Source organism: Ambystoma mexicanum, chromosome 11 (assembly GCF_040938575.1).
Source record: "Ambystoma mexicanum isolate Mex_15411 chromosome 11, UKY_AmexF1_1, whole genome shotgun sequence".
Lineage (NCBI taxonomy): Eukaryota > Metazoa > Chordata > Amphibia > Caudata > Ambystomatidae > Ambystoma > Ambystoma mexicanum.
The window spans coordinates 1,124,584,226-1,124,603,548 of record NC_090934.1 but is presented as its reverse complement, the minus strand read 5'-3'; the positions used below and the strand labels follow the sequence as shown (position 1 = coordinate 1,124,603,548).

Below are 19,323 nucleotides of genomic sequence, written 5' to 3'. Positions count from 1 at the left end.
ATTGATCGAGGGGTATAGCTGCATTCTATTGTTTGTTGCTGTAGAGGAGAGAGTGAGCATAGCTGTATGTACGAGTGTCTGTGCGGTTTGGTGGGAGAACCCTATTTCAGATTACTTTCCAGTGCCCACAGAGCTGACAGCATCTATACTAGAGGCTCGGAGCATTGGTTCGCAGAGTTTGTTCTAATTACCGGGCTTGAGTTTCTTTCCTTTCTGGGTAGTGTCATCAGTGTTAAGTTGCCCTATTCCTAATCTTTATTGGGTTAAACGAAATGCAGGTCTGTGGGTGTCCCTGTGTCTCGTTGAGTCTGCCATTGTTTATTGGAAGATAACTTCTCATTGTACAGTTACATCCAGTTCTGTTCTATCGCACTTAGGAGTCCTAGCTAGAGTCGATAACTGGTGTTCAGTGGACCCAGGGACCAGCAACAGCCGCTATGGTCATCCCTGTGTCTTGTTGGGTCTGTAGATTGCTTATAGGATGACACCTTCTCAGTGTACATTTACTTCAGTTCTGTTCTATCAGACATGAGTACATCCTAGGTATGAAGACCAGCACTCGGTGAATCTGAAGGTCAAGCAACAGATCAGGCTGTGATGTAAATTGTGTCTCTGAACTGGCAGTGTTGTATGCAGGGGGTGGGGGTTAGTGTTCCTGATCTGGCTGCTATGTCAACGCTACCATATACTCAGGTGGTACAACCTTATGCTAAGAGTGGAGTCTTGTACTTTCTCCATCTAATGGTTTTACTAAGTCCGTCAGAAAAATGCACATTTAGAATGTCACTAAGCTATTCACAGTGAGTAAAACCCTGTTAGTCATAAACCCTTGCACTGTTTCTATTACAGGAATAGTTGGTTATACCAATGATAGTTTTCAGAAGAGTGGAACACAAGTCTAACGTAATTAAATAACTTTGTATACTTTTCAGAGGGGCAGAATGCAACTCTAGGATAAGGGAGAACTCTAAGACTGTTTTAGAAAGGCACTAAGCAGTTCATGGTAAGCAAAACCCAAATGTTACACTTTTAGAATGGCAGCTATTCAAGGTGAGTACACCCTTTTGGTAGACTTCTATACTTATTCAGTTTCAGGAATAATAAAGAAATACCAACTCAACAATTCAAAGTTAAGTAACTTATACTTTGCAGCAGGGCAACAAGCAACCCAAAGGTAAGCAAGAACGTAGTGACACTTTGGAACGTATTCTTTTCAGGAATCAAAGTTACAAACCAACACCTTTACAAGGAAGTACTTTGCAACACTTGTTACATTTTCTAGTCAGAGTCTGTATACTTAAGCGTTTTTCCTTATTCAAAGGCATGAGTGATCTCCGAGGTAGAAGAGGGGCAGTATTGGTCTAGTGGCCAACAGTAGGCAGGTTAAGATGGGGCTCAGAGCAGGAAAGTCAGAGTACCAGAGGATAGCTCATCAAACAAGTAAGTACAGACTTTAGTAGGCAGTGTTCAGGGATTTTGTAGAAGTCCACATAGATGCCTTTCAGCTTTAGGCCTGGGCGAACGGTATGGGTGAACTCCCAAACACACAAATCACCCACTCAGCCACACAGTGTTGACTCAACACTTTAGGTAAGTACTACCCAAGCCTACACTGTACCTCAGCAGTGAAGAAGAGCTTGCAGACGGATGCCTTCACAATGCAGCAGCACAGGACCCGGTCTCTGGATTCTTGGTTGTGGTGACGAAAGAAAGGACAATGGATGGGAACTTGCAGCAGCAGTCGACAGAAAATAAACCCAACAAAGGATTCTTCTGTGCTTCTCGCAGCTCTGTGGATTTGGTGCCCTTTTTGAGGTACTAGATGAACAACGGTTGTCGCCGGTCGGAGTCTCCTCACTATTTCGGTTCTGCACGCTGTTGAGGGGACATCAAGGAGTCTAATCATGTCTCTGGAGGTCCAGCAGGCGGTCCACCAAAGCTTCAGTGAGAATCGGATTTAGGAAGAAGTTGCACAGCACTCAGACTTGAGGTGCCAATGTCTTGGCGGTTTGCAGCCTAGAAAGGTCACAGCTAGTCGTGGGATGGCTCATTTTGTATGTTGTCTCAGGACTGATGGGTCTCAGCAGTGTCTGGGTCGGATACGTCATCTTTGGGACTCCTATGTCGCTGTAAAAAAGAGGCCAACAAAGGCAGCGGTTACACAGCGGGCATCTCCGGTCGCTGGAAGTAGCTACGGCAGTATTTTCTTCTTCATCCGATCTTCTCTTCCAGTGGTCGACCGTGTCTTGAGCTCCAAGTTCCATGGCAGATATGCAGGGTGGCGATGTGTAAGATGCTGATACTCCCCAGACTGCTTTAATTGTTTGTGAATATTCCTTAGATGGCCAGGGTTCCCTTCTTTAAATCACTGGACAATAAAATTGCGGACTTGCTGTGGCAAGGGAAACAACACAGGGCGTTGCTGGCCACACTATGCAGGAGGCACAGGAACGTGTGCTGGCCATCCCAGACTTCGAGAGATACTTTCTGGCATCCCAACTGCAATACTCAACCAGGTGGGAATTAGGAGAGGGGGGCTTGGACTGGCAGCTGATGAGGAAGCCTGAGGCACTTTATGGGGATGGTGCGACTTTGGAGGGAAAAAAGGGTCTGGGGGTCCTGCCTGATGTTAGAGGAGTTTTCCTAAAGTCCTACTGATAGTAAGACTTTAGTAAGCTATCCCAGTGGTTTGTTGATCCCCAACTCTCAGTCTGTACTAACTCAGGACTTTGGTAGAGGGGCAGAGCAGTCAGGCTTATCTTAAGAGGAAGATGTGAGTTGTAGGTAAGTACACTGAACCCAGTTAGACATGCACATCAAAAAAGCACTTTTATATAAATTATAAGTATATTTACATTAGAATCACTTTAAAAACTACATACATTTACACTAGAAAACTTAAGAAAACTTTAGAGAATACTTGAAAGGACACTTTCACTTTTACATTTGTTTCAACGTTGGAAAGGGAAAAGACAATGCCATCATATTATCGATATTATGCGCACATGCATTTCTTAGCAGATTTACGGTAAGACGTTTACTCTGCAAACATATATCAGAAAGTAACTTAAAGAAAGGAAAATGGTTAGAGTAACACTTGTTTGATTGAAGGTTCTAGAGAGGGTTTCTTCGCACAGCAGGTTTTAAGTCCAAAATGAAACCCTAGCTAAAGCCAGTTCTGAGAGGGCTCAAAGTCTTGACAATCAGCAGAATACAAAGAGCTCCTGTTCATAGTTAATAACTAACGTGGAGACCCTAAATATGACTCAGTGAAGGGACACAAGCAGCGGCTTGAGTCGGATGTAAAAGGGGGTTGTCCTGGACACCTCTACCTGCACTCACGCTCTGGAGCAACTTTCTGTAATCAGGTAAGCAATAACTTTTTCTCCACCGTACCTTAGGTTAGAAGAAAATGTTTGTGCTGGATGATCTGTGATGTTGCAGCTCTGGATGACTTGGTTCGATGACTGAGGGGAGCGCAATGGACGGGATCTCTCAGCAGCAGTCTCGAGGAAGGACCTGCGGCAAAACTTTCAACAACTTCTTGGTTCACTCTGCAGTTTTGGTGGCTTTTCTACAGCACCAACAAAGGATGTGGATCGCCCGTTCAATCATCTTTGCGTCCTGCAGTCCCACGCTCTGATGAGGGGCTCTGGGTGAGTTGGATCAGATCTCTGGAGTGTCCTTTAGGGCTCAGCAAAGATTTGGACAGATTCAGCCTTTCCACAATGATGCACTCGTCATGGGCAGCAGGTCTCTTTGTATTGGGGTTCCGCAGCTTTGGAAACCCCTAGGACCTCAGGAGATGGCTCACTTCAAAGATTGTCTTCGGGCTGGTTGTTCACACCAGCCAAAGGGAAGGAATAATCATCTTCGGAACTCCTCTCACACAGTAAACTGGGTCAGGACAGCAGTGGTCGCTTCACTGGGGTGCAAAGGGTCTGCAGGTGTCTCTAGTTATCTCCTTCGGTTAAGTCAGCTTCCAGTGGTCTACTTGTTTTTCACTCCAGATGCCTTATCTTTTTATACAGTTCCAGCACACACTCCTCCGCAATGTCAGCATTTACAGAAAGCGGCATTTGGCTGTCCAATCAGGACAGCCAGACCCCGTGTGGTAGCTGGTCCTGTTCAGGCATTCTGGCAGACAAAGGCCTGGGGGGTAGGAAACTCCTCCTCCCCTCTTCCTGCCTGCCCAGACACTGGAGCCTCGGCAGTGACGCCCAAGGGTTATCGCCACAGGGAAAACGCACACAATGACCTCCCTCTTCCAGAATGGTAGAAGAAGGGCTAATAAAGAACTGATTTCCGAAAATGGCCGTTGAGTAAGGTGGACGTGCCAGCACTCTATTGTAAGATAGTGTGTGCTGGGTCTAGAAAGTTACAAGTGTAAGTAAAGTCAATTTTTCTTTACTGCTCTGGGAAACAGTAGGTTATACCAGAGAAGGTATTTAAACCTTTGAGAAATCTGGAATACTTCCCTGTGCCACTGACCTGAAGGTGCTGTGTGACACCATGTAAAAGATGATGCCTATGGAGTTTGTCACTCCACAACCAAAAAGGAACACTTTGTACAAAATCACATTAAAATACATGAGAGAGTGGGAATAAAGGTCTAACTCTCTCCAGTTTAAAATAAATCAAGTCCTCAAAATCCGGCAAAGTTGCTGGGGCTTTCTAAGGTAGAGGGAGTTACCAAATTTCTGAGAAGCCTCCCGAACACGGACGATATAAGGAATTCACTTGAATAAAGAAGTAACATCTCTAGCCGAGCGTGTTGACCAAAATGAACAAGCCATTCAAACTTTAGATGGCTATTGCAAACAAACAGATGTGGCTCTAGAAGACCTTTCTAGGAGAAGACATAACCTAGAACTTCAATATGAGGACCTAAAAAACCGATCATGATGATCCAACATTGGGATCAGGAATTTGCTCAAAACAATCTTGGACTTAGAATTAAAAGAGGCCACGCTACATATATTTGGTAATCTCTTAGCTGGGGAGGTTCCCATTGACATTCCGCTTGATGGAGTTTACAGGGTCAGACCGAAAAGAACCAAACCAGGCTCCTGCCCGTGACATTCTGGTTGCTTGCGCAATATGTCCCCAAAAATAACTTATTCTAAAGGAAGCAAGGGCGTCTGCGACAATCTCATATAATGGGTCTGAAATACAACTGTATCTGGATCTTTTCAGGATCACTATGCTAAAGCATTGGTATCTACAGGAAGTGGTGCGAGCGTTGCAAACCCGGGGCATAAGATAAAGATGGACTTTTCCTTTCAGACTATAATTTACATTAGAAGGCAGGCAGCAAAGAATAACGAACAGACAGGCAGGAATGACTCTATTACGGTTAGAAGATGACGCCACCGGTGCGGCTTTGGAAAATGCCCACCTGACGCTGCAACAAAAGGCACAAAACCTAATTCTGGTGGGGGGCGCTGTTGCGCCGAAGTAAGATGGCCGCCTAAGCGTATTGCTCCCGACTGACAGAGCGACAGATCCTGCCTGTTTCCTCTTCTACGCTGCTTCCAGCCTACAGCGCTACTGGCAAGACTCCGTAAACACCCCCGCCACATCCCTGTGAAGTTTCGGCGCTGGACGCGCCCTCGGGGCCCAACTACAACCTCTTAGTGGCTGCCCACTCTCCCCGCCCCGCGGCTCCTGGACCACGGCCCGCTCTTCCACCTGTGGGCGCGGCGTTGCGGGCCGCGGTGGGGGAGGGGTGCCGAGCCCGCGAGGCGCGCCGGACCGCTGTGGCTGACGGTGTTTCCCCCCCTGCGCATCTCGCTATCCAGCGGAGGACTTCCTTGACCTCCCGACCCGCCTGTGCCAGTCGCCGCTCCCTGCATCGGCGAATCCCCTAGAGGCCCGGATCCCCCAGCGGACACTTGCTCTTGTGCCGTGGCAGTCTCCCCGACCTCCACTTCGCCCGGCCTTCCCTCCTGCCGCTCCTCTTCACGGCCACGGCTCCTGACTGCAGCGAGGTAGGGGTGTGGGGGGGCGGGGGGGCCCGGCTCCGGCGGTCCCTGCGGCCGCCCCATCCACCGCCCGCTGGCCTGGCGAACCACCATCCTTTTTCCCGCTATTGCGGCAGTGTCCCGGCTGACCCGCTGTGCGCGGGCCGTCACGGCTGCGGGGCCTGGTGCCGGGACTGCTCCCCCGCCCTTGGCGCTTTTTGTCCTCCTCTGAACGCCCCCCCACCCCCCTTGGATGCTGACTGAGTGACCTCAAAACAACGTTTGATCGGATCCCTACCCTTGTTGGGCGACCCACAGTGAAATACCTTACCTCAGCTCCACTCCTATGCTACAGACAATTGGCCACTCTCTCCTCGTGGCTGCGCCGATGTGCCCCGGAGCTGACCTGGTGACCCTCGGCAGCCACTTTGCTATCTACCATCTGTGTGGGCTCCCCGGTGCATTCAGCCCCACACTGGTAGCCTACCGTTAACATCCTGCTGAACACCCCATCCTCCTGCTTCAGGAGCATTGCCTTCCCAATACCTGATTGGATCCTGATCCTTGCTGGGTGACCCACGGCAAAATACCCTGCCTCAGCTCCACTCCTATGCTACGGACAATTGATTCTTCTCTCCTCGTAACTGCGCTGGGGCGCACCTGTGCTGGTCTGGTGACCCTCGCCAGCTACTTTGCCATCTATCGTCCAGGTGGGCTTCCCGAGCCACTCAGGCCCACACTGGCAACCTACCAATAATACCCAGCTGTACACCTTTATCCTCCTGCTTCAGGGGCACACCCTCCCCGCCTTCCCAAAGTGATGCAACTATACTGAGCCACTAACCTGTGTTCCCCTCATTGCTTTCAAATACAAAACAGTTTAACGTGCAGTGCTACTTCCACGCAGCTCCTGCCACCCCAACTGTACCGAGCTACAATCTGTGGTCCTACTCACTACCCCACACCTGCGCTGGCCGTTTCATACGCCTTACGACTTGAGGGTTGGAGCTGCGTTGACACCTGGTTGCCTCGCTCATAGTTCCCCCCGCAGGGGCTGGAATCCCTCACCTTGTGCTCCGTTGTCCCGTATCGCGAACCACCCTTCTGTCAGCAACCCGTGCTATCTTTCTACACCACCGTGCTGTGGCAGAGATCCTATGTCAACATCACGTCTGGACCCCCTTTGACCCTCGTGGACTTGCTGTTTGGTGCCGTGCGCCTGGGTGAAACCTCACTAGCGCAGCCTCCGTCATCCTCAACCGCTGTCCTCGCCTTGCCCCCTCCTGGGGTGCTCGTTGGAGTGGCGTTTGGAGGCCTGTCCACTGCATCCTAATAGGGCCCCAGGTTCCGGAGGCGACCTGACACCATGACTAAGGGAGCCGGGGCTGGCAAGAAGCAAAGCTCATTGAATATGTTTGCCAAGACGCCCTCCAAGCCACTGATTGACCTTCCGGAGGAGTCACCGACCGCCACAGCATCCTCAATCCCCGACGACTCGCAGAAAATCCTGGAGTATATGCGGGAGGGCTTCACTGCCCTGCATACTAAATTAGACGATATGAATGGAACCATCTCATCCATAAAGGCCCATATCGAAAGAACTGACGGTAGGGTTGCCGAAGTCGAGACTAGGGTTGGCATCGTGGAGGACGACCTGGGTGCCTTACGCGCTGCAGTGACCACTCTAACCAACCGCGTCTCGGTGGTCGAAAAGAAAAATGACCTCGAATCCCGCTCCAGGCGGAATAACCTCCGCATCGTCGGCATACCAGAGGACAACATCAGGGAGCCCATGGAGGACTACGTCGAACGCACCCTTCGAACACTCCTTGATAACCCCAAGCTCTCGGCACAGTTCACAGTGGAAAGAGCTCATCGCTCCCTGACCGCGAAGCCCAGGCCGGGTGCCCCGCCCCGTCCCATCATAGCCAGAATCCTAAATTTCCGTGACCGTGATGCCTTGCTCCGTGCAGCCAAGTCCAAGGGAGAGTTACATCTTGGGGCAGCGAGGATACACCTTTACCCGGAAAACTCAGTAGCTGTGGAACAAGAACGTAAGACCTTCCTAGCGGTCAAAAGGAGACTTCGAGACTTAGGAGTCAAGTACTCCATGCTCTTCCCTGCTAAACTAAGGATTGAACACTCCAATCAGACATTCTTTTTCACCATCCCGGAAGAGGCCTCGAAATTTATTGATGAACATATTCCAGGCTGACCCAAGCATTGTTAACACACATTTCATATGTCTCAATGATTGTTGCCATACCTAAGCCACGCGTGGGACCGCCATGGCGCTCCCCCCTCCACGTTGGCCACTTGTTCACTGAAGTTCATTGGTTGTTTGGTTTCCAATGTTTGTCATCATAACTAGGCCGTGTGTCGGGACTGCCAAGGCGTTTCCTCCCCCGCGGTGGCTACTATATGTCGGAGTTTATTGTTAATTTTTCCAATGTTGCTCCATTATCTCTGTGTAGGTGATTCCTTGCCCCTTCTGTTGCATCGCAGACTGTAATATATCCTACTATGCAGCATGACTCTCCTTACGCTCTTCCCAGTCCGGCGTGCCATCGCCCGGCTGCTAACAGACCCCCAGGCGTTGATGCCAAAACGTTTATTGTTTTGGTTTTGTTTGGGTTTCATCCCTCTGATTGGGGGAGGGATATGGGTGGGGGGTTGGGAGGGAACATAATGGTTTAAAAAAGTCTTGACAACCTCCAGAGGCACCGCAGGCATCACGCCCAATCAACTCATACATGCAGTGAGAAAACCACATACACCTAGGGCACATGCCTTTCATTTCACTAGAATCCACTCTTACTTATTCCACCATCACCCCTTCAAATATGGCTGACACTACCCTGACCTTTATGAGCTGGAACGTCAGAGGATTAGGCAACTATAAAAAGATGCGACAGATTTAGCTCCACGCTGAACGCCACGGAGTAAAGATCCTATGTTTACAGAAAACTCACGCTCGCTCGGAGCAATGTGAACGGTTTTCCAAGCAATGGGGCCCCCAGAGATATTACACTAATTATTCCACTCAGAGCCGAGGAACCCTCACCCTAATACATAAAAGTCTGCGGTTTACATGTCAGCACTCCCACATAGATCCACTTGGACGGTTTGTTCTCATTACTGGTATATTACAGCATCAGGACTTCTACCTTCACTTGGCCACTCTACTTGAGAGCTACCCCCTGTCCTATCTTATGGGGCGGGGACTTCAATACGATACTAGATGCCACCCTGGATAGGTCGGGTTCTCGACCTCGCCAACTGTCCAGGGCAGCATATTCTATCCTGACTTCGCTCCCCCGCCTGGCACTGGTGGATGCTTGGCGCCTGGTATATCCCAAGGACCGCACATTCTCCTTTTACTCCTCAGTGCACGATTCCCATTCTAGAATTGATAGATGGCTTGTCACAGACATACTGATTAGATGCATAACTCACTTAGCCATTCTCCCCAGGACACGATCAGACCACTCACCGGTACTTATCTCCTTGAACTGGGGATTAGATGCCAAAAAAACAAGACAGTGGAGGATGAGTCCTCATGCGCTCCTTGACCAGGCTTTCGCCTCCGAGCTTGAATCCTCCATCGAGGAATATTTTGAGATTAACACAAACTCTGTTTCAACACAAGCTGTGCTCTGGGAAGCCTTCAAAGCACACACTAGAGGGGTCGCCATTTCCAAGAGCAGTGGCATCCTGAAAGGCATCCGCGCCGACATCGCTACCAGCGAATCAGCCCTATCCGTCTATGACTCCCAATATGCTGTGGATCACTCCCCTGCTACCCTAGCGATGCTCGGCTCTGAGCTGCACATATTCCGTGGCCTTGCCGAGCGCGAGGTTAAGTTCCTGGACTCCCCTCGAGCGGCGAGGAAATATGGCGAGAGTGAGCGGCCCGGAAGAATGTTAGCTAGACTGTTGCGCCGCGAATTCAGTGCCCCCAACATACCGGTTATTGCTAGAACAGATGGCACGCTCACCACCTCCCCCAAGACATCAATTCGGAATTCCTCTCATTCTGTACCGCCCTGTACTCGGAGGCTGACAGCTCCCAGATTTCCGAAATTGATCTCTTTCTAGAGGACCTGCCTTTATCAGTCCTGTAAACCGACACTAGCGCCTCCCTCGAGAGGCCCTTCACCCTAGAGGAAATTGTGGAGGCCATCGAGTCACTGGCATCCGGGAAGGCTCCCAGCCCAGACGGGCTCCCGATGGACTTCTACAAACTATACAGGACCCAACTAGCGCCGCACATACTGACCCTATGGTAGGAGTCGTGCGACAAGGGTATACTTCCACCGTCCCTCCGGGAGGCTCTGATTACAGTGCTCCTTAAACGTGGTAAACCCCCTACACAGTGCAGCTCATACCGACCCCTCTCACTGATTAATAGCGATATTAAAATATTCGCCAAACTACTTGCCAACCGCTTAGCCCCGTACATGTCCCACATTATCCGACCAGGCCGGCTTTGTCCCCGTTAGGTCCACTTCCCTAAATTTAAGGAGGCTCTTCAATGTAGACAGCAGAATAGACCCGGCCACACAGGCAGTGGCAGCTACATTGGACATGCATAAGGCATTCGACTCAGTCTCATGGAAATACCTGTGGTGTGTTCTTACGAAATGCAAATTCTGCCCCAACTTCCGCACCTGGATAAAGCTTCTTTACACTGCCCCGTCAGCCAAGGTCCGCACAGAAGACAGATACTCTTCCCCCTTCCAGATATCTAGAGGTACACGCCAGGGATGCCCCTTTTCCCCACTCATCGGTGCTATAGACATGGAGCCCTTCGCTGATATGATTCGGCAATCACACTCACACAGAGGGTTGTGCACATCCGGTCAGACCGATATAGTCTCCCTCTACGCTGATGATGCTCTGTTGTATGTTCGATCCCCTGAAACCAATCTCTTCCCTATACTGACAGATGTGGCTCGATTTGGGAACATTTCTGGTTTAAAGGTTAACTGCTCCAAGTCTACACTATTTCCACTCACAGACTTGACACCCCCCACACCCCTTCCGACCTACATGGGTTCAACTGGTCTCCTTCTAGCTTCACCTAGCTTGGGGTGGTGGTCCCCCGGCACACGTCACAGTTGCCTAACGACAACTACCAGAATTACCTAATTAACCTGGAGGCTAAAACCTCCAGCTGGAATAAACTTCCCCTCTCACTAGCAGGCAGAATTGGAATTCTCAAAAGGATTGTATTACCTCAATTACTGTACCGATTCACCAATCTGCCCCTGTGGCCCGGGGATACTTTTTTCCAAACACTGCGCAGCATATGTAACACCTTCCTCTGGCACTCTGGGGCCGTTCGCCTCAAATTATCCACACTGACCGCTCCTAAGGCGTTGGGCGGATTCGGCTGTCCCAATTTTGGCTAGACATTTGCTCTACCTTGTCTGACATTCTGGGGCACTCGATCACCCCCACTCCACTGCACTGCTTGTTCCATGACCTCCCTCAGTTACCCCGTCACTCTAAGAAATTAGCAGGTCTCTGCATGCTTCTGGCAGTTCGCTGTATATTACTTTGTTGGCTCTGCCCTAGAGCGCCTACCTATACACAATGGCTCAGATCAGTCATATGGGCTCACGACACTGAGCAATCCTGGAACGCGATACAGCATCCACACTCTAGGCCGAGTGATATCTGGCCGAGATTCCGAGCCTACATCTCTGCCATGGCCTCACCACCAACTTCCCCCTCTACTTCCCCAAGTGGCTCCCCCTAGATGATGACCCATTTTTGATGTATGTATCAATACGTTGTATGCTTTCCTTTTCTTAATATGCTTCATTCCACTCGATATGTACGGTTTATCATTCGCATTGCTCACTCTTAGCGCTGGTGCCATGTGGCTCCCTCTGTTTTATTTGTTGTGCTGTCAAGTCAAATAAAAAGAATTTCAAGAAAAAAAAAAAAAACCTAATTCTGGGGTATGGCAAATCAGCACATGTCCCAAAAAGAATCACTGAGATCAGCAAAGAGAAGATTGGTGCTCACGATTGAGAGGCCCAATTCTTAAACCACCGTCCTAAAGGATTGATTACTTACGGATCCCACAATCCTTAGCATGCAGTAAAACGGAGATTAATCTTTTTCTTATTTTTTTTTTCTTTTGTTTTTCCCTTTTTGGAATCTATATGTTCTTCTTAGTAACAGATGGGGGAGCTAGGACTTCCCGCACTTTTGAGTTTAAAGGTGGTTTGTAGCCGAGTGAGTTATTCCAGGGATGTTAGGAACTGTGATTCACACCTGGGAGCGTAAGGGAGGTGGGGTTTTCAGAGAGTTGGGGGCAGTGTATACATGATGGCAGTTATGTTGAGTGGCTGTCAGGATTGGGGAGGGGGAGAGGGGATTACCTTGCTGGGGATTGAATCCTTACTTGCAGAGAAAATGTAAGATGCTTAACAATGTAGAAGGCCAGCAACTTGGCAATACTTTCTTCTTGAGGCGGCACCAACCGGACTTGGTGGCATTTCAAGAGACCCATATCTGTAAAACTGACAAACTCTGCCTGCATTACTATCCTACAATAATACAGGCATGTGCCGCGAGCAAAATGGGTGGGTTATTGATTGCAGTTAAAGAAAGTCACAGTCCTTCAAATAATCCATACTAAAACGCAGAGGGAGGGCAGATACGTCTTTGTGGTTCTCAGTATATTCTCAATCAAACTAACAGTGGCAACAATACATGCCTCTCACTCTGGCCAAGATGGATTCTTGAAACATGTGATGAACCTATTAGAGCTTTTTAGGGACAGAGATCTTTCACTACTGGGGAATTTTAACTTGACCTGGGATCCAGTACGGGACATGAGCAGGGCGACTCACTATGCTTCATCCTCCCCCTCTAGCGGGTTGCAACGCTTTTAGTTGATGTCTGGCTCGCTCTGAAGGCGGAGGAGAAAGGTTATTCATTTTATTCACACATTCACAGATCCTTTTCACATATAGATTACGGTTTGTCCTGCACTCCACTGCTGGACATTATATCACAAATAACCACACATCCAATTATAGTTTCGGATCACGCCCAAATTACAGTAACATTTAGATATCGCAAACACAGCTTTGGCCCTGGAAACTCCCGCACACTTCAGGGTCGTCATTTAGGGGTCTTTACTTCTGGAGTGGCTGGCTTTCTTGTTCAGGCCCCTTAAAATAGAATTAAATAAGAACAGGAGTGCCACAAGTCTAACACTTTCAGCACTGACCCCAAATAAGTAAGAATAGGAATACCAAATGTGTATTTCTGGAATTCTATACAATAATTGCTAGACTCATTCAAGGTTTATTTCAGGCACACTTCTGGGGGTGCGTCACTGATTTAGTCTGTTCTTAAACGCCTCAACTCCTCAACTCAGCCTTTCATCCTTCTGAGGTCGATAAATGAGTACCAACACAGGTTGGGTGATATTGGGTGTATATTTTTTCTATATAAAGCGCTTAAGCGCTATATAATACATCATTATCATTTGGTCATGGCCGTCTGCTTGCATTCACAGTAATTTGGTAATATGGGCCTACACACACTGATCTTAACGATACATATGGTGATCCATTCTTGTATGAAATGTACATCACATTATAGTGATATCATAACCATATTTTTCGTATTGTACAATGCTATGTCATTCCACTTCCTGTTTTGTCAACGGGTGAAGGGTAGTGTTCCACGGCTTCCCGCGATATCACTTGGGGGTGGGGTCAAATGACATCACTTCCTGTGATGTCATCAGGGGGGTCAAGGGTCGTGTGATGTCACTTCCGCTACCCCTGGCATTTTGGTGAATTGACGTCCCTGACGCACTTTGCTTCAAGACCAAGTCATCATAGACGAAGTGGCCGTGCATATCACAGAATATTTTGACCTAAATTTGTCAAGGGAGATCCCATTTAATATTGTCTCGGATGCGTTTAAGGCTACCAAAACGAGCGTTCTTATAGCAGCAGATGCCAAAAGACGTGAACAGCCTATCTCCCTCGGATTGGTATTAGAAGCAGAATGATCAAATATCATGAGAAAGATGGAAATCGACACGGGTCCTGGTATGCAGGAAACATTCCGCGCAGCCCAAGGTAGGCTAAACTTTCACCTCACTAACAAAGCAGAAAAAGCTCTTATCACTTAAACAGAGGTACTACATAAAGGCTAATAAGGTGGATCGTCTTTTGGCAGCTAAACTTCACCAAAGGGTGGTCTTCCGGACTATACAACAAATTAAACTACCCTCTGGTGAAACGACCACCCAAAATACTGGTATCCTTACACATTTTCATATATTTTATCCTCATTTATATAAATCGGATGTGCCAGATCCTCTCACTCAAACAACATATTTGTAATCTGTTGTACTTCCCAAACTGACGTTGGCTGAAAGTCGAACCTTAGATAAAATGATCACGATGGACAAAGAAATACGTGTCATCTGAGATCTACCACTCAATAAAACGCCTGGTCCAGACGGCTGTCCGTCCAGGTTATGCAAAACGTACACTTAAATTTTAGCTCCCATTTTAACTAAGTTGTTGAACTCCTTTTTACAAACTGGTCAAATAACCATGACCATGGAAGAAACTAAAATAATCCTGTTCCCACAGCCCAGTAAAGACCCAACTATTTGTGGGTCCTACAGTCCAATCGCACTCATTAACCTAGATGCAAACATTTTCACCCAGGTGCTGGCATATCGAATCGTAGATCTCCTACCATCATTAATACACATGGATCAAACTGGCTTCATCAAATCAAGACAAACGCATGATAACATACGTAGAGTATGCCATATTTTGGAGAAGGTCGAGAAAAAACAGATCTCTACAGTGCTAGTCTCTATAGACGCCAAGAATGGTCTCTTCTTTTTTGCACACTAGAGAAAATCGGATTCGGACCAAACTATATAAAATGGATTAGAGCAAACTATCGGAATCCCTCTGCGAGGCTCTCAATAAATGGCCAGTTATCTTCCTTAATTTCCCTCTGTGGCGGTACTAAGCAGGGATGTCCTCTTTCTCCAATGCTTTATGCTTTACACTTGCAGCCATTGTTGGCTACCATCAGACAAACCAAGGAAATAAAAGGTGTTCGGTTAGGCGGCGTGCAGAACAAAATAATGGCTTAAGCCTATGACATGCTGCTCATGGTAACATAACCATCAAACACGTTACGGGAAGTCACATACGTATTAAAAAAATTTGGAGCAGCGGCAGAGATCTTAAATCTATCACGATCTATGGTGGAAACTTTAGACTTGCAGGCACAGACATGCTTTGGATGGGCAAAGGAAAAATTGCATTATTAGGGGTTAGGATCACCCCATCCTCCAAAGCCCTATATGCAGCCAATTATCCCTCCGTACTAAAAGATATTTAATCTCAACCTAAAAAATGGAATCCACTCATGATCTCATGGCTGGGCAGAACTAACTCAGTGAAGATGGTTGCTCTACCTAGAGCTCTCTATTTATTTCAAGCATTACTTATTAAGGTACCGCTCTCTTTTTTCTGTAAACTACATAGAGCGGTTTCTACCTATGTTTGGCAAAATAAGACCCTGCGGATAGCCCTAACTACGTTAATGCTATCTCCAGATGGGGATGGGCCTTCCGAACTTCTTGACATATTGTCGGGCGCAAATTAGAGTGATAAAGGAATGGTCTGCAGACTCAGTTGAGAAATGGTGGGTGCAGATGGAATTAGCTGTGGGGCAACCCAGACTAAAGGATATACTTTGGTTGCCAAAATATGATCACCCAGCCAACATACATCTGAGTGAGATAATGCACACAGTAGACACCACCTGGGATGACGTAGTGAAAAACAAATGCTATCACAACTTTCCCCTCTCCTTTCACGCCTTTATTTTTCAATCCCCAATTTTCCACAGGTTTAGACCCATATGCATTCAGGGAATGGAAAGCAGCTGGGCGCGGGAAACTGATGTTTTCAGGAGAAACAGTCAAATCATTTTTACAATGCAAACAGGAGCTGGGGCTACAATAAAAATTCTGGTTTCAATATTTCCAAGTTATACACTGGATTCTGGCTCCCCCGATTAAGGCGGCGGCCACCAGGGAATTAACATCTTTTGAACAATGTATAATATCACACCCTGGAAATATGGCCCTTTTCTCGAAATTATATAAAATGTTGGAGGAAGGAACATCTAAAGCTGAGAGCAGTTATACAAAATGTTGGTAGGCTCCATTGGGGGAAGAGATCACTGAGCAGGACTAGGAGACCCTCTGCAGTACAATCCCTAAACTCACCAGATCGATCCTAATTAAGGAATTCTGGCTCTAACTCCTGGTGCAATAGCACTATACACCAGCCCGACTCGCTCGAATGAAACCTACCATATCTGACAAATGCTCAAGGGAATGTGATCACGTGGGGAATTGGAAGATATCTGGTTGAGTTGTCCAAATTTAGCCCAATCCGAGTGGAGGATGAGTACGAAGACCCCCAACAACCCATACCATATTTTTTATTCCCTGAGACTTCTTCAGCAAACTCTCCCATATATCCTAGAAGATGACCATGCTTTGGTGGTGGCAGCCCACACAAATGCCCACTTAGACTATTGTAATAGTCCATTGCCGCTTACTTCATTGGTTATCAGTTGAGGACCGCATTAAATTCAAGGTAGCATGTTTGGTATTTAAGTGTTTGAATAATCTAGCACCAGATTACCTGAAAGATATGCTTAAGCATTATCAACCATCCAGATGTCTTCGCTCAAGGGACCATGCTTTGCTAGCTATCCCCTCATCCTCATTTGTGTCCAGAGGGGATAGAAGATTTTCTGTGTTTGGCCCTATACTCTGGAACCGTTTACTCAAGGAAATTAGGAACTTGTGCTCATTGTTTAATTCCGAAAAGCCCTAAAAACGTTGTTCAAATAAAGCCGTCTGTCCCTGGGTTGTCTGAACATGCTGCCCTCTTGGATGGAATGTGGGTATTATTGCAGTTCTGGAAAATCGTTCTAAGCAAAAGGCCATCTGTGCCATTATACGGTTTGGTCCGTTTTGAGCGTGTCATAAATCCCTCCAATCAAATCAGGGAAGTGTCCACTACGATCAATCGTACCAGGATGAATATGTCAACCTCATCCAGGATAACAGAGAAGCGTAGGAGGCGCTGAGAATATCAGTCAAGATTGGGAACAGACAATTTTGTTTCCTGGTTGACACTGGTGCCACAGTCAACATCATGGGGGGAGGAGGGCAAGACCAGAATTCCTGCAAATCCCTGAGAGGTCGAAGTTGGAAAAGACGTATTAGAGAATGTTTCAATGGGGCGCAAGGCCCCCCCCCCCTTCACGCCATTGGACATTTCAAATGCCAACCCATGCACAAAAGCCTAATAATGGACACCACCATCTCCGTCATCAGGAGCCCGACGAAAGGCCGGTGCCTCCTCAGCTACCATACAGCATTGTGTGTAGGACTAATAGACCTTCACTTTCGCGAAGGTGATGCTTTTGCAGCCGTGTGAATCACAAGTGGCAAGACAAGCACGGTGGGCGCAATCAACACCGCTGCCACCGGCACAAACCTAATCGACAAAGAAGAGATCCTGACGAGGTTCCCCCAACTATGTATATGACTTGGGAAGCTCACGTGGGCTCCTGTCAAACTGCACATATAACTGGCTGTCAGACCCTTCCCTCAACACCCTAGAAGGGTGGGTTTTCATCTCCAAGAGGCATCTCTAGAGAACTGAATCAGCTTTTCAATGACTGCATCATTGAGCCGCGACTGGCCTCACCCCATGGGTGTCCCCTCTTGTTATTGTACCCAAGGAAGATGGACGCTTACGTCTGTGTGTAGACATGAGGATGGTGAACACTGCTATACAAAGAGAGCCACCGCGGGCCGTGCATAGAGGACGTGATTATTTATAAAGCGCACCAAGCCCGGGGGCATTGGGGCGCATTACTTGTTTACAAAGACAATATATTTACAGTTACATATGAAAAGGTTACATCGACAGTATATTTACCATTGGATATGGTTCAAGGGAAACACATGAATTCTATAGTCAGATAATTTTACATAGACAGTAATAAAGGATGAGTTATTTACAGTTACATATGGTAGAAATAAAATTCAGGCGGTTTTAGAATGAGAAGGAGGCAACGATTATGGTGATGGTTCATGAAGTGCTTCCAGGTTCTTAGTCCTCTTTCGAGAGAATCTATGTTTTAGAATATTTTCTTTTTCTTTTTTTTTTTACTTTTGTTTATTGGCAGAAAGTTAAGACGGGTACAGCCCAAATTACACAGAGGCAAACAAGCATCACAGTGTCACACATAGGCATCATAACATAGCAATTACAGACTTCACAAATTGAGAAGGGGGGGGAGGGGATTGACATCACGAAAGGAACGCGAAGTGCCCGGAGCTCGGACGGGGGAGTGGAGCTCCACTCAACCTCATCTCTATTGTTCATATAGCTGCAAAATTCGGTCCACACATTTTTCGGGCGGGATGGCCTGGGAAGGGATCCGATATACTCTTCCTCACACGTTTTTATCCACGTGAGGGCTTTCAGCCACATCTCAAGGGAAGGTGGGGTGTGGCGCCACCAGCATTGTAGTATGCATCTTTTGGCAACAATAGCACTCGCATTTAAGAACTTTGACATTTTTTTTTTCATTTTCCCCAGCCCACATTCTGAACAACAAGGCCAGTGGGTCCAGGTTTACTGGGAACCCAATTATCTCAGAGAGCGCTTTGGTCACTTCCCTCCAGAACGAATTCAGCGCAGCGCAGGACCAAAACATATGTATATGATCAGCCTCTTCATATTTACATTTCGGGGATGTATGAGTCGGGGTGTGTGTGAATCTCGCTACTCTGTGCGGTGTATAATAAAGCCATTGGAGGAGTTTATATTGTATGCAACGGAATCTGGCACTGAGGGAGACTTTACGCGTGTGAGCACACATTTTGCTCCACATACCATCAGTGATTTCCATTTCCAGCTCCCTAGCCCATGCTTCCCGTGGTTTAAGGGATGCATCCTCTAGTTTTTCTAGTTGCATTTTATACAGGGAGGATATTATGCCCTTGCTCCCTGAGGAGTTTGCTATGTATTGGAGTTCTGGTGTGTCTCGGGGCTCGTTCGGGTAGGAGGGCCACATCGCCCGGGCCGCCGCTCTCAGCCTGAAATATTGTAGTAGTTCAAGCATAGAGTTGGAGTGTTCGGGCTGCCATGTTTGAGGGGTGATAAATTTACCATCAGGGTATAGGTCAGCCAGAGGTCTGTAGCCCAGGTTTTCCCAGTGCCGCAGGACATGCGGGTCGAATGTGGCAGAG

The 19,323-nt window shown here is 47.6% G+C and overlaps 1 protein-coding gene across 6 annotated transcripts in view; it reads left to right on the top strand.

The window, feature by feature from the left end:
* The window catches only part of USP3 (ubiquitin specific peptidase 3), a 1,719,287-nt gene that overhangs the window by 559,378 nt on the left and 1,140,586 nt on the right, over positions 1–19,323 (top strand). The window lies entirely within an intron of this gene.